This window comes from Dermacentor albipictus, chromosome 1, assembly GCF_038994185.2.
Source record: "Dermacentor albipictus isolate Rhodes 1998 colony chromosome 1, USDA_Dalb.pri_finalv2, whole genome shotgun sequence".
NCBI classification, from domain to species: domain Eukaryota; kingdom Metazoa; phylum Arthropoda; class Arachnida; order Ixodida; family Ixodidae; genus Dermacentor; species Dermacentor albipictus.
Window position 1 is genome coordinate 516912773 of NC_091821.1, and position 13947 is coordinate 516926719.

Below are 13947 nucleotides of genomic sequence, written 5' to 3' on the forward strand. Positions count from 1 at the left end.
TCTATTTCGCCTGCATTGAAGCCTAGCTTAGTTAACACAAACTGGTTGATGATGCGGTCAATGTCAACCCATGTTTCTTTTGGTTCTTCCGGGATTCCCTTACATATTAGGTTATTTCTGCGCATACGGTTATTTAGGTCATCAACAACCAGATTGGCCTGCTCCAACTTCTTACACTTGATTTGCGATCGGGGTATTGGCAAATACCTATGGACCCTGCCGACAAGGAAAAGACCGCTTTCGTGACTCCAGATGGCCTATACGAATTTAATGTTATGCATTTTGTCCTTTGCAATGCTCCTGCCATCTTTGAAAGATTCATGGACACAGTACTATGTGGTCTAAAGTGGGAGATATGTTTGTGTTACCTCGATGATTTTGAATTCTATAGCCGCACGTTTGAAGAACATAACGAACGCCTCAGCTTCGTTCTCGACTGCATTGAGAAAGCTGTACTGGTCCTAAACTCAAAAAAGTGTCGGTTCGGAGAACGTCAAACACTGGTCCTGGGACACTTAGTCGGCAAGGATGGCGTCAGACCCGATCCTCGTAAGATTGAAGCCGTGAGCTCCTCCAAGCCACCGCAGTCAGCACGAAAACTCCGCTCATTCATTGGCCTATGTTCGTATTTTCGTCGTTTTGTTCCCCGGTTTGCCGACGTCGTTTACCCGTTGACAAGTATTTTGCGACAAAATGCATCCTTCAATTTGACACCAGAGTGTGACGCATTATTCTCTCAGCTGAAGTTTATGCTAACGTCAGCACCCCTCTTGCGTAACTTCGATCCATCTTGCCCGACTGAAGTTCACACTGGTGCTAGTGGAATCGGGATAGGAGCGGTGCTTGTACAGCGTCCCAGTGGCGCAGAACATGTCGCATATGCCAGCCGTTGTCTGAGCAAATCTGAACGCAATTATACGGTTACGGAACAGGAATGCCTGGTAGCTGTTTTCGCCGTACAAAAGTTTCGATGTTATCTTTACGGTAGACCATTCAAGGTTATCACCGACCATAATGCTTTATGCTGGCTGGTCAGTTTGCGTGATCCCTCTGGTCGCCTCGCACGTTGGGCGCTGTGTCTCCAGGAATACGACTTTGTGGTATCGTACAAGAGTGGCCGTCGTCACGCTGACGCAGACTGCCTCTCTCGGATTCCTCTTGCGACTACCGACTGCGGTGCTGAGAATTTTGACGACTGTCTCGCTGCTGTTACTCCTACGTTCCCTGACGTGGCAGACTTTCAGTGTGAGCAACGGGATGATGTTACCCTTGATCCGCTTTTTGTCGCCGCCCGTACTTGTAAATGCAGCGGTCGCTTTACTGTCCGTGATAAATTGCTGTAGAAAACTAATTACTCCGGGAATGGAGCGCCTTTTCTGCTTGTTGTCCCCGAGAGTCTCCGCTCCAACGTTCTACGCGCCATGCATGACGATGTGACATCCGGCCATTTCGGCTTCGTACGAACGCTGCAACGCACGCAGGAACGCTTTTACTGGCCCAAGATGTATGAAACCAAGCGCTATGTCGCTAGTTGTGAAGCGTGCCAACGTCACAAGCGACCGACCACCGCAGCCCCGGGTCCCCTTCGGCCATTCACACCGCCCAGTACGCCGTTCGATTAAGTAGGCATTGACCATTTGGGTCCATTCCCGTTATCTAACGACAAGAACTGCTGGATAATTATCTGCATAGACAATCTTACACGGTATGCAGAAACTGCAGCCATACCGTCTTCCACCGCTGCTTGCGTGGCGGTCTTCCTGCTCCGTTCCGTGGTCCTTCGTCATGGCCCACCACGTGTCATCATCAGCGATCGTGGTCGCTAGTTCACGGCTGATGCCATTGAAGAGTTAGTTCGCTTGTGCACTTCACAGTTCCGTCATTCCACGCCGTATCGTCCACGGACCAATGGCCTCATTGAAAGCACAAACCGAACGCTGACTAACATGCTTGCCATGTACGTCTCCTCCAATCATAAGAACTGAGACGACGTGCTGCCTTCCATCACTTATGCATACAACACGGCGAAGCACGAAACCACGAATTATAGCCCATTTCATCTCCTGCATGCAAGGTTACCGCGAAGCCCTCTGGACACTTTCTTACCCGTCGTACTGCACAGTGATGATTCTGTATCGAAGACTTTGTGTCTCGCCGAAGAAGCGCGTCGAATAGCTCGTCTTCGTACTCTGGCCTCGCAAAGTTGTTCGAACGAGCGATACGACGACCGTTACGTACAAGTATCGCTGCAAAAAGGTGACTTAGTCCTTCTTCGGACACCGCAACGCAAGCGTGGATTGTGCCAAATGTTCTTGTCACAATATTCAGGCCCATTTGTAGTTGTGGACCACCTGAGCGAACTCACTTACATCATAGCTCGCCTACTGTGCAATGGTCGGCGATCAAGCAGAACTCAGCTGACTCATATTGCTCGCCTGAAGCCTTTCTACCATGCTTGTCCATCCTGACTCGCCCCACGGGCTTCGTCTGCTTGCGGGGAAATGTAACAGATACGAAAGGCATGGAGAAGAAGAGAAGAAAGGGACGACGAAGAGAACGAAGAGCTTGAGAGGCCGGGCTGCGCTGTGTTCACGCTACAACCATCGTCCATCTCCTGTAAATAAAACCGTTTCTTCGCAACTCATCGGGGGAAGACGACGACGACGAACGTGCCAGTAGGCGGCGAAGACTGGCTCCCGCTTCTGAAAACGATTTCGGTGATTTAATTTGAGCCCAGTTCGACTATTTTAGTTCCAACGGACTCTTTAGGTTGTGGCGATCCCGCAGACACCCGACTCTTGAAGGTGGGTGGCCTTGTTGCGTCCAGGCTATGGCTTTTGCGTCCAGGCTACGCCACTGCGACGCTAACCCTTGCCGCGCTTGTGTTAGCGCGTCGAAGTGCTGCTGCGGCGCCAGCTCTTCTCGTCAGTGTCTGCCGTGATGGAATGCGAAGTGGAAGGGGAGCTTCTGACTCCCGAGGAATTTTCCAAGGATCTCGGATAGCAAATAGTTGCTGCCAGGCGCTCCGGAGCCAAATCGCCGCCCGTTGGGCGAGTTGGTGCCATTTCTACCGGCGCTAAGCCTAATGACAACGCGACCGCAAAGGGTCACCGAGACCGCAGCAGCGCTAAAGCCAAAATTATTCGCGGTGGAAGAATGCCTCCGAAGATCATCGTCAGGCCGAAGGGAGGTCTGAACATCAGCAAGGTGGGGCCGACAGTTGTGGCCGAGGTCATATGGAACGCAGTCGGTTTCGACCAGGCGAAGCGGGACTCGGACACGATGTGCCCGAATTTCCAACAAAATATCATGGTCATCAGCACCCCCAGCAGAGAGAATGCGACCCTCTACGTCAGGGTCGAGTGCATCGCTGTTGGCGGCCAGCAGCACGAGGTGAATGCGTACGAGCAGCGCCCAACTCTACGTGCAAAGGCGTCATCCGCGGCATCACACCGAGTGAAGGCGTGGAGGAGCTCGATCGCAAGATTGTCAACTCGAAGAACCCGCTGGCCTTGGGAGCCAAACGAATCAAGAGCACGGGCACCGTGGTTGTGGTCTTCGACGGCTACAAGGTGCCAAACTACGTGTCGTACGGTGGCACACTTGTCAGGTGTGCATTATATACGAAGCAAGTCGAGTCCGCTGGGGCATCGAGCGGACGTCTGCCCCTCGCCGGACGAAACTATGTGCAGGGGATGTGGCATCGCCAACCCGGACGAACAACACAAGTGCGACCCCAAATGCAGGCTGTGCGGAGGCCGACACTTCACCGCTGCCAAGGAATGCAAGCAGAGGTACCAGACGCCGTATCTCGTCAGACGCAGTCGCGGGGACCGATCCCGAGCCAATAGAAGCAAGTCTCCGGCCCTCGCCATGGGCGAGCGACAACTCCCGGCCGCCGCCGGTCGCTCCGCGGCTCGCGGCAGCTCTAGATCCAGGAGCCCCTCTCCGCCTTCCGGACGCCGTTCCAGGTCCAGGGGAAGATCCCGGTCCAGGGGCCGATCTATGTCCAGGGGCAGATCCGGAAGCCGCTCCAGGAGCCGCTATGTCTCGAGGGCCCGGTATGAGTCCAGTGCCGGCCAGCAGAGGAAGAGAAAGTCGACGCTATCGTGGGTAGATATGGTTGCTGGAGGCGCCCATGCGAGATCCTACCGGGGCCCACGCGACCCGCTTTTAGAGCAATCCAGGGACGCCGAGGTAGCGCGCCTTATGAAGGAAAACGCGGACTTAAAAGAAATGATCAGAAAGATGGCTAGTGAAATGATAGAGATTAAGAAATTGGTAATCAGTCAGAGTGCTACATCCAACGCGTCGGCGCCGACCGCCACAGAAGCACCAGTTCCGGCCTGCGACTCGGCCGGCGCCGCCAAGCGTAGGGCAGTTTCCAGTAAGGACGATTCAGACTCGCAAACTTATGAGATCAAAGGCATGCTGGCCACGCTCACTAAGAGTGTGCAGCAGTTACAAGAAGGCTTAGCACAGGTGCAAGTCGCCCTTGGAGACCCGAGGAGAGGCCTAGGCGCGCTGGCCGATCGTATGGACGCCCTCGAGCGTCTGGTGATCCCGAATAATACGTCCCTAACTCCGATGCAGGTTGTTGTTCCGAACGCGTCGGGGACTCAGATTAGGGCTACGAGCACATCGGCACGTCAGAGTGGGGGGAACTTCTTGCGTGCACCTGTGCTTACAGCGGGTACCCCGGACACTTTATCTAATCATAGATAGTTCCAAAGAAGAGTTCAAAATTTGGCAGTGGCACTGCAGGGGGTACTCCAATAAGAGGGCTCCTTTGCAGCAATATTTAAGATCGCTACGTAACAAACCACAATTAATAGCATTACAGGAAACCCTCGTCTCTGCCGCATCCCTCTCTGGTTATCGTGCCATCTCCGTGCAGGGCGAAGGTCGGGGAGTGTGCACGTTAATTGACAGGAGGCTTACACACTTGTCTGACGACCTGAAGCTGGCGAGTTGCAAAGTCGAATACGTCATGGCGGAGGTTCTGCTCAACACGAGACAACGCAACCAGCGAAGAAACAGCGTGTTTATTCTCAACATCTACAGCAATCCTAGGCACTCGCAACAGCAGTTCAAAACGATACTCAAGAAGTCCGTCGACCTGGCCGGCACCCATCCCTTGGTCGTCGTCGGAGATTTCAACGCACCGTACGGCGTGTGGGGGTACATCTACGACTCGAGCAAGGGCCGGGGTCTGTGGCAGAACGCCAACGAAATGGACCTCACGCTCATCACGGACAAGGCGTTCCCCAGCCGAATCGGCAACTCGGTGAGCTGGGACACCACCCCCGATCTGGCGTTCGTGAAGAACGTCGAGGGAGCCGAGTGGAGCAACACCGCAATAAATTTTGGTAGCGACCATTATGTGCTCGAGACCCGCTTCGAAGTCACCCGAAGTAAATCCAGGGAATTCACTGTCACGGACTGGGACCTTTTTCGCAAGCTCCGCGGCAACGACAGCGCACCCGTCCCCAAAGACCTGAAAGATTGGTGCGAGCGAATCAAGAGTGACGCCGAGTCATCCACTAAGAAGATCGTCAGCGACCTGGAGGTAGAAAAGATGGACAGTAGGCTGGCCCATCTGATCGAAGCCAAGCAGGCGCTGCTTCTAAGATGGAAGGGACAAATGTTTAACCGAAGATTGAGGAAAAAGATCTCCGAGCTTAACAAGGCCATCGAAGATCACTGTCGGACCCTCGGCAAGCAGCAATGGGACGAGGTCTGTGACTCGATAGACGGGCAGATGTGTAACGGCAAGTCCTGGGGCATGCTTAAACATCTGCTCGACGAGGGCAGCACCAGATCCAGTCAGAGACACACGCTCGCCAGAGCCCTTCACGAAGCTACCACATCCTGTTCCGGGGACGAGCTAGTTGCCAAGCTCAGGGAGAAATACCTTCCCATAAAGCGTGCAAACGAGGAAGACCGGTTGTGATGTTATTTGGGCCGGGTCACTCCAGAAAAAGGGAGAAGCAGCACGCCAAAGCAAAAACACACATCAGACATGTATTGACGTACACAATCACAGATAACGGCACACACGCGTCACAATGTCCCAAAATGCCTCATAGGCGACATGCACTATATCTATGGAACGGTGGATTATGTTTGGCCTACAGTTCCGGCGTAAGCGTGTGTCGCCGTGTCTGAGACCTCGTTGAACTGGTACCGGCCAGCGGGGTCGGACAACAGTGTCGGCCGGCGGGTCGGACAGCCGTGTAGGACGGCCGGGTCGGACAGCCGTGTAGGACGGCCGGGTCGGACAGCTGGGTCGGACGGCCGGGACGGTCGGCTGGGTCGGACAGCCGGGTTGGACGGCCGGGTCGGACAGCTGGGTCGGACGGTCGGCTCGGACCGCCTCGCGGCGTTCAGGTAGCCGGCCGCAGTCACCGGGTCGGGTCCACAGCTGGCGGGGTAGCCCTGTGGCCGCTCACCCGAATGCTCGAGCGCCCCGGTTCCGGACCGCCAGCCCTCCTGGACAAGTGCCCAGCGGAAGAGCGGGGCGAGGGAACCTCCCAGCGGGCGACAGTGTTGCTCCAGGTGTGGCGTTTGGCGCGGTCGGCGATAGCTCCTATGGGCCAGACGCCCAGCGAGGAAGCTGTTTTCCGTCGACCGCCGAACCTCGCGCACTGCTCACGCCACGGGCCATGGGCCACACTCTCGCGCCACGCTTTTTGAGGCGCCACTGCCGGCGCTCCCAAATCGGTGTCGATGATGATGATGGTCCTCTTCGCCACCGCACGGCGCACTGTCTTCGTATGTTTAGGCTTCGCACTCCCGTGTACCATATATTATGACAATACCCCCCATTTCGAGAAAGTTGTTCGCAACTATTCTAACACAATGACGCGGGATGAGAACAGAAAAAAAGGAAAATTGTCATGTACGTCTGTCCGATTGTTCATATGAGTACACGACACATCTTGCTCACAGGGCATTGCACCCAGTCAAAGAACGAACGCACAAGTCTGTTCGCTTTCAACTAAATACTAAGCACTTGAGATGTCGCAATGTCTAATCACATTTTGCTATATAAACAGGTGATTACGCGCGACTCGACTCAAGTAGTCAACTCTGACATTGTCACAATCTTTTATGTAGTTAACAGTAAAAGAATACTCCTGCAAAAGGACACTCCAACGCAACACTCTGTTGACGTGCCTGGCGCGCTCCTCTGTGGGCTTGTTTTCGCTGGCCTGGTCCCCGGCGCTTTCTCGACTTCGGAAGGTCTTGTTTCGGCGCTTCTAAGACTTCAGGACCAAACGAACTTGTCGCATTCTTGCACGCACACACAAGCACACATTGACGAGGAAGTGGAGCGGCCTGTACTTTCCCTTCAGCTGTTGTCCTTTGGCACTTGTCGCACGACTTCACAAAGCGTTTTACGTCTCTGTGTACATCTGGCCAATAATATTCTTGTAGGATACGATTGGTTGTTCTCCTGATACCTTTATGCCCTTCTATGATGTTTTCATGTGCCCCTTCTAATATACCAGATCTAAATGCTTTTGGTATGACCACCTGCTTAAAGGTTCTGCCAGTGGCCCGGTGGTAAAGGCGATACAACAATCCTTTTTCTTCCACGAACTCGTAGCTGTGGCCCTTTCCCAAGTTAAACGACTTGCTTACTTTCGCAAAAATATGTTTCAGCGTCGGGTCTTTCCGCTGTTCTTCAATGAGTTGTCCTTTTGTCATGTCACGTAAGACGATTGACGGAACGCACAAGGGATGATTCTTGCCTTGTTCTTCAGTTCTGGCTACCGTCACGCTCGATACATGCTGAGGCTTCCTAGGCGCTTTATTCGGCTTCATTTCTATCGGCGACGACTCAGCGTTGGGAGCAGCGGGGTGCTTCCAGTCATAGTCCGGATCGTATGGTCCTCTGACGCCTGGAAGATTTCCCAGAACAAGGTCGTAGAGCGGCTCGTCCATACATGCCACTGTTAACTTGCCTGTAAAATACGGCGTGGTCACTTGCACGACAGCTTCAGGCAGGTAGTTTGTTGAGCCGTCCAGAAGAACAACGTTCCTCTTTCTTCCCGTCATATACACCTCTGGAACGAGTTCCCGTCTGACAATTGCAGTATTACAACCGGTGTCTCGTAATACACGAACACTTCTTCCCAGCAGCCGGCCTTCAACCACTGGCATCCCGTCGATGAGGAAAGGTACAGCAGTCCCAGGGTTCTTTTCATCGCTGTCGCTTGATCGGCGAGTCTTCTTTCCTGGACGCTTTGATTCATTCACTGGACGAGTTCGGACTGGTTGAGATTTGGCGAGTGCACACGCTGAACTTGGTTTGTTGTCTCCGTACCCAGTTCGGCAATTTTCAGCTGTATGTCCCTTTCTGTAGCACAACTCACACTTCAGCATACGATTAGGTGGGGCACGGCAGTCAGGAGCCAAATGTCCAAACCGATGACAAAGGGTGCACATAAGTTGCGGTTTCCTGGGAGCTTCAATGTTTTTTCCACCAGAATCCTTTGTGTTATTGGGACCCTTTCCTAGGTTTGTCCAGTTCTGCGCTTCAAGAAAGCGATCCGTCAAGCTAGCAAGTTCGTCAAGGGATTTGCACTCTCGCTCCTTCAAGAAAATGACTAGCTTTGGCTCACAACAACGCAGAAACTGTTCAGAGATCATGTGATTTCGTAGATCTTCATATGTTTTAGGCACATTAGCCATCTCAATCCAATGGTCAAAATAGGCTGAAATTCTTGCTGCTAACTGTCTTCCAGTTTCGCCCTCTACTGCTCGTGCTTTACGAAACTTCTCTTGGTAGCCTTGAGCCGTGAATTGAAACCTTTGTAGCAAAGCTTTCTTTACCTTTGGGTAATCTAATGAATCGGTGACAGTCATCCGACCGATCACAGTTAACGCTTCCCCAGTCAGACACATGCTCAAAGCAAGAGCCCATTTTTCTTGTGGCCAGTCCTGCCCTGTTGCTACGCGCTCAAATCGCTGTATATACGCATGTAAGTCATCGCGTTTCTCGTCGAACAAAGGAAGTAACTTCTGTGGATTGAGGGATGAAGAGGAGGTGCTGGGCGCAGTCAAAATTTCAGAAGCCGCTGCTGGCACATTCCGAGCTCCTTCCTGAAGCTGCAGCTTTAGCTGGAGGATCTCACGCTGCCTCTCGTCAGCTAAGCGCGCTAATTCAGCAGCTTCCTTCGCTGCCTCTCGCTCCGCAGCTCTCTCGTCCCTTTGTTTTGCCTGTTCGGCCTCAATCCATCTGCAAAGTTCTGCGCCTGACAATCCTATTTGGAGTCCTATAGCCGTGATTTTCTCTAAATCCATGGTGCCGTCTACTAATGTGTCTGCGCTCAAGGGAAGCTGCCCCCTTTCACTGTATTTACGAGTGAATCCTGGCAGGCTCGCCAGTTTGTGATGTTATTGGGGCCGGGTCACTCCAGAAAAAGGGAGAAGCAGCACGCCAAAGCAAAAACATACATCAGACATGTATTGACGTACACAATCACAGATAACGGCACACACGCGTCACAATGTCCCAAAATGCCTCATAGGCGACATGCACTATATCTATGGAACGGTGGATTATGTTTGGCCTACAGTTCTGGCGTAAGCGTATATCGCCGTGTCTGAGACCTCGTTGAACTGGTACCGGCCAGCGGGGTCGGACAACAGTGTCGGCCGGCGGGTCGGACAGCCGTGTAGGACGGCCGGGTCGGACAGCCGTGTAGGACGGCCGGGTCGGACAGCTGGGTCGGACGGCCGGGACGGTCGGCTGGGTCGGACAGCCGGGTTGGACGGCCGGGTCGGACAGCTGGGTCGGACGGTCGGCTCGGACCGCCTCGCGGCGTTCAGGTAGCCGGCCGCAGTCACCGGGTCGCGTCCACAGCTGGCGGGGTAGCCCTGTGGCCGCTCACCCGAATGCTCGAGCGCCCCGGTTCCGGACCGCCAGCCCTCCTGGACCAGTGCCCAGCGGAAGAGCGGGGCGAGGGAACCTCCCAGCGGGCGACAGTGTTGCTCCAGGTGTGGCGTTTGGCGCGGTCGGCGATAGCTCCTATGGGCCAGACGCCCAGCGAGGAAGCTGTTTTCCGTCGACCGCCGAACCTCGCGCACTGCTCACGCCACGGGCCACGGGCCACACTCTCGCGCCACGCTTTTTGAGGCGCCACTGCCGGCGCTCCCAAATCGGTGTCGATGATGATGATGGTCCTCTTCGCCACCGCACGGCGCACTGTCTTCGTATGTTTAGGCTTCGCACTCCCGTGTACCATATATTATGACACCGGTTTCCTGAAAATCTCGGCCCAAGCCGTCCGGAATTGGACGAAGACTTTACCGTGGGGGAAATTAGGCAAGCCATTTTCGCGCTCAAGGGGAAGTGTGCGCCAGGTGCCGACAGAATCACCAACAAGATGCTGCGGAACCTTGACGACGGTTCGATCGCATACCTCATTGAGAAGATCAACGAGACCTGTAAAAACGGCAGCGTCCCAGAGCAATGGAAGACCGCCAACGTCGTCCTGAACCCCAAACCCGGCAAGGCTCCGAACATGGACAACCTCCGACCGATCTCTCTCACCTCCTGCGTTGGGAAAGTGGCGGAGCATGTCGTCCCTAACAGACTAAACAGATATCTCGAAGAGAACAACATCTATACTCACATCAGGATTGGCTTTCGTGCTGGCCTCTCGTCGCAGGACGCCATGAAGATGATCAAACATCAAATCATCGACGGCAGTACCAGAGACACCAGGGCCCTGCTCGGACTCGACCTCGAGAAAGCCTTTGAGAACGTTCTCCACGAATACATTCTGGCCTCCATGGCAGACCTCGAGCTGGGCCCCAGACTATATAATTACGTCCGTTCGTTCCTGACGGGGAGGAAAGCGAAGCTGCGGATCGGCGACTTTGTCTCCGACGAGGTGCTCCTGGGCCCACGGGGTACGCCGCAAGGCTCGGTCATTTCTCCTGCACTCTTCAACATCTGCATGATCGGCCTCTCGAGGAATCTGGCCCAAGTTGAAGGTATCAAACACACAATCTACGCAGACGACATCACCATCTGGTGCACCAGCGGTAGCGAAGGGCAAGTGGAAAGCGCCATGCAAGAGGCGGTAGACGTCACGGAGCAGTACCTGCTACCCACCGGACTCAGATGCTCCCCGACCAAATCTGAGCTTCTCCTTTATAGAAAGAAAAAGGGCGCAGACCCAAGGGCTGGAAACCGGTCTCGGAAAGTGACATTCACCTGTTCACTCGGAGCGGTGACCCGATATCCAGGGTCGACACCATCAGAGTCCTGGGTATGTTTATAGAATCACGCGGCTGCAACGGCACTGCGTTACGCAAGATAATTGCGAAAACCGACAATGCTTTTCGCCTTGTCCGTTGGATCACGAACAGACATCGTGGCCTCAAGGAGGACAACCTGCCTTTGTGCTGTGTCACTTCACCTACACGGTGGCCATGCACAACTGGCTCAGAGCCGAGCAGGAGAAGCTTAATGCCCTCATTAGAAAATTCTTCAAGAGAGCCCTCGGGCTGCCCGTCAGAACGCATACAGAGGACCTCCTTCGGCTCGGCATGCACAACACCATGGAGGAGATAGCCCAGGCTCAGGAACGGGCCCAGCTAAATCGGCTGTCCACCACGCCGGCCGGCAGGCGTATCCTCGACGAGATCGGACTCACACCAACCAGGAACTTGGCTGAAGACACCCAAATCCCCAGAGAAATAGGGGAGAAGATCGTGGTCGCCCCTTTGCCCCGCAGCGTTCATCCCGTTCACAACGCAGGTCGTCGCAAGGCAAGAGCATTGCATATGCTAAAGCAAGCAAACAGGGACAAAATCGCAGCAAGCTTCCTGGACGCAGCTGCATACCGAGGCGGCAAGGCTATTGCGGTTTCCGTCGTTGACACGCTGGGCAAAGTGATCAACTGTGCTTCCGTCCGGACGACAAACCGAGAGGTGGCCGAGCAACTGGCCATTGCACTCGCCATGCAAGACGGTCGGAAGGACAGGGTGTATAGCGATTCGAAAACCGCCATCAGAGCATTCCAGAAAGGCCGGGTAGCCCGGCAGATGGTTCAAATTCTGAAAGGCGCCAAACCCGGCAACACCTCCATGCACTCGATCATTTGATTCCCTGCACACGTCGGGGCGATTGAGGGGGTTCCTCTGAACCTCAACGAGTCTGCCCACGAGGCTGCGCGTGGCTTTACCGACCGCGCTGCCCTCGGGTCGGGCGACTCTCTCCCCGGACACCGAGACGCTCCTCTCACACACAACGAAATCACTAAATTATTCTACTTAGACAGAAGGGCTCTCCCCCCGCCTCACTCCAAGTTAAGCAGGCCGCAGGCGGTCACACTAAGACTTCCGCAAACGAACTCGTACCCAAATCCGGCGTCCCGTAATAGCATATATCCCGAGATTTATCCGAATTGTTCTTGCGTGGCCTGTGGTGAGGTGGCTACGTTGCCTCATATGCTCTGGGAGTGCGGGTCGCTGGGCCCGAAGTTCACCAAGGAAGAGCGGGACGCCCTCCTGCGAAGTCCCGTCTTTGAGTATCAAATCCCGGCCGTCCAGCGCGCCCGCGATCGGGCCGGCAGACTACTCCACGACGGGACTGTCAGTCCCGTCGTGGGATTAGCCAGGTGCGCGTTTTATCGCGATTTGCTGGACCAAATAAAAGTTTATTCACTCACTCACTCATTCGCAACTCATCGTAACAATATATATTGACACGTGTACTTATATTTATCGGGTGACCAGGTTTCGCCGCCTAACAAATCTTATCGCACAGCGCGGGACGCGCTTGCATGTATCCGAAGTTTCTGGAAAGTTATCGATGCTTCTATCCGCAGTTTGTTATCGCCGAACCTTGTGTTAGCTAATTGATTCGCCTGACGCGAATGATGTAGAATTTTATGGAAGGCACGTGGGTCCCAAAGATTAGTCTGGAACATTCGACGGCTCTGTATAAAAGCCGAAGCGCTTGACCCGCTGATCAGATTCTCGACGGTCGCCGACTGTGTTCGCCGCTATCGTTGTGCTTTAAGTGTAGCCTGTTTTGGCGGGCGTGCTGGCGGCGGCGGCGGTGGACGACGGAATTGTGGCGTTTAAGGTCCCTGGCGCGGTCGTGCAGTGGGGCCTTGGCGGCAAGCGACGGCGGAGTATGTCATCGCTTCCGGCTGGGGCTGCGGTGATTCTTGTTGCACCTCAGGAACTGCAAGGGATTGCTCAAGCTCATCTTTGATGATTTCGGTGATTGAGGATACTTGAGGCTGCAACCTAGGGCACAACTTCTGCAGCTCTTCCCGCACGACTGCTTTGATAGTCTCGCGCAGGTCGTCGGTGGCGAGAGATTGGATTTCTGTGTAGTTGGTAGACTTCGTGCGGCAGTTGAATTGCCGGTTCCGCATTTCGAGTGTTTTCTCAATGCTGGTGGCCTCGCGAAGAAACTCTTCTACGGTCTTCGGGGGGCTTCGTATCATTGCGCCGAAAAGTTATTCCTTCACACCACGCATGAGAAGGCGGACTTTCTTCTTCTCGGGCATATCCGGGTCGGGGTGGCGGAACATGCAATTCATTTCTTCCGTGAATATGGCAACATTCTCGTTAGGTAGCTGCACTCGGGCGTCTAGCATGGCTTCGGCTTTTTCCTTGCGCACGACGCTCGTGCGCACGAAGCCGCTACGGAACAGGTCCCATGTTGTCATGGCCGACTCCCGGTTCTCAAACCACGTTCTGGCGGCGTCTTCTAAGGCGAAGTATACATGCCGCAGCTTCTCGTCAGCGTCACAGTTGTGGAAAGTCGCGATTCGTTCGTAGGTCTCAAGCCAGGATTCCGGGTCTTCCGTAGCTGCTTCGTGGAAGGTCAGTGGGTCCCGAGGTTGTTGTAGGATAACGGGGTACGCTGGGGCAGCCATTGGGGTTGTCTTGGCCACGATCTTCTTTGTC

General features: G+C 54.4%; 1 protein-coding gene across 5 annotated transcripts in view; it reads right to left on the minus strand.

Annotated features, from left to right (window-relative positions):
• Positions 1-13947, minus strand: part of LOC135912448 (monocarboxylate transporter 13-like) — a 610659-nt gene that overhangs the window by 380441 nt on the left and 216271 nt on the right. The window lies entirely within an intron of this gene.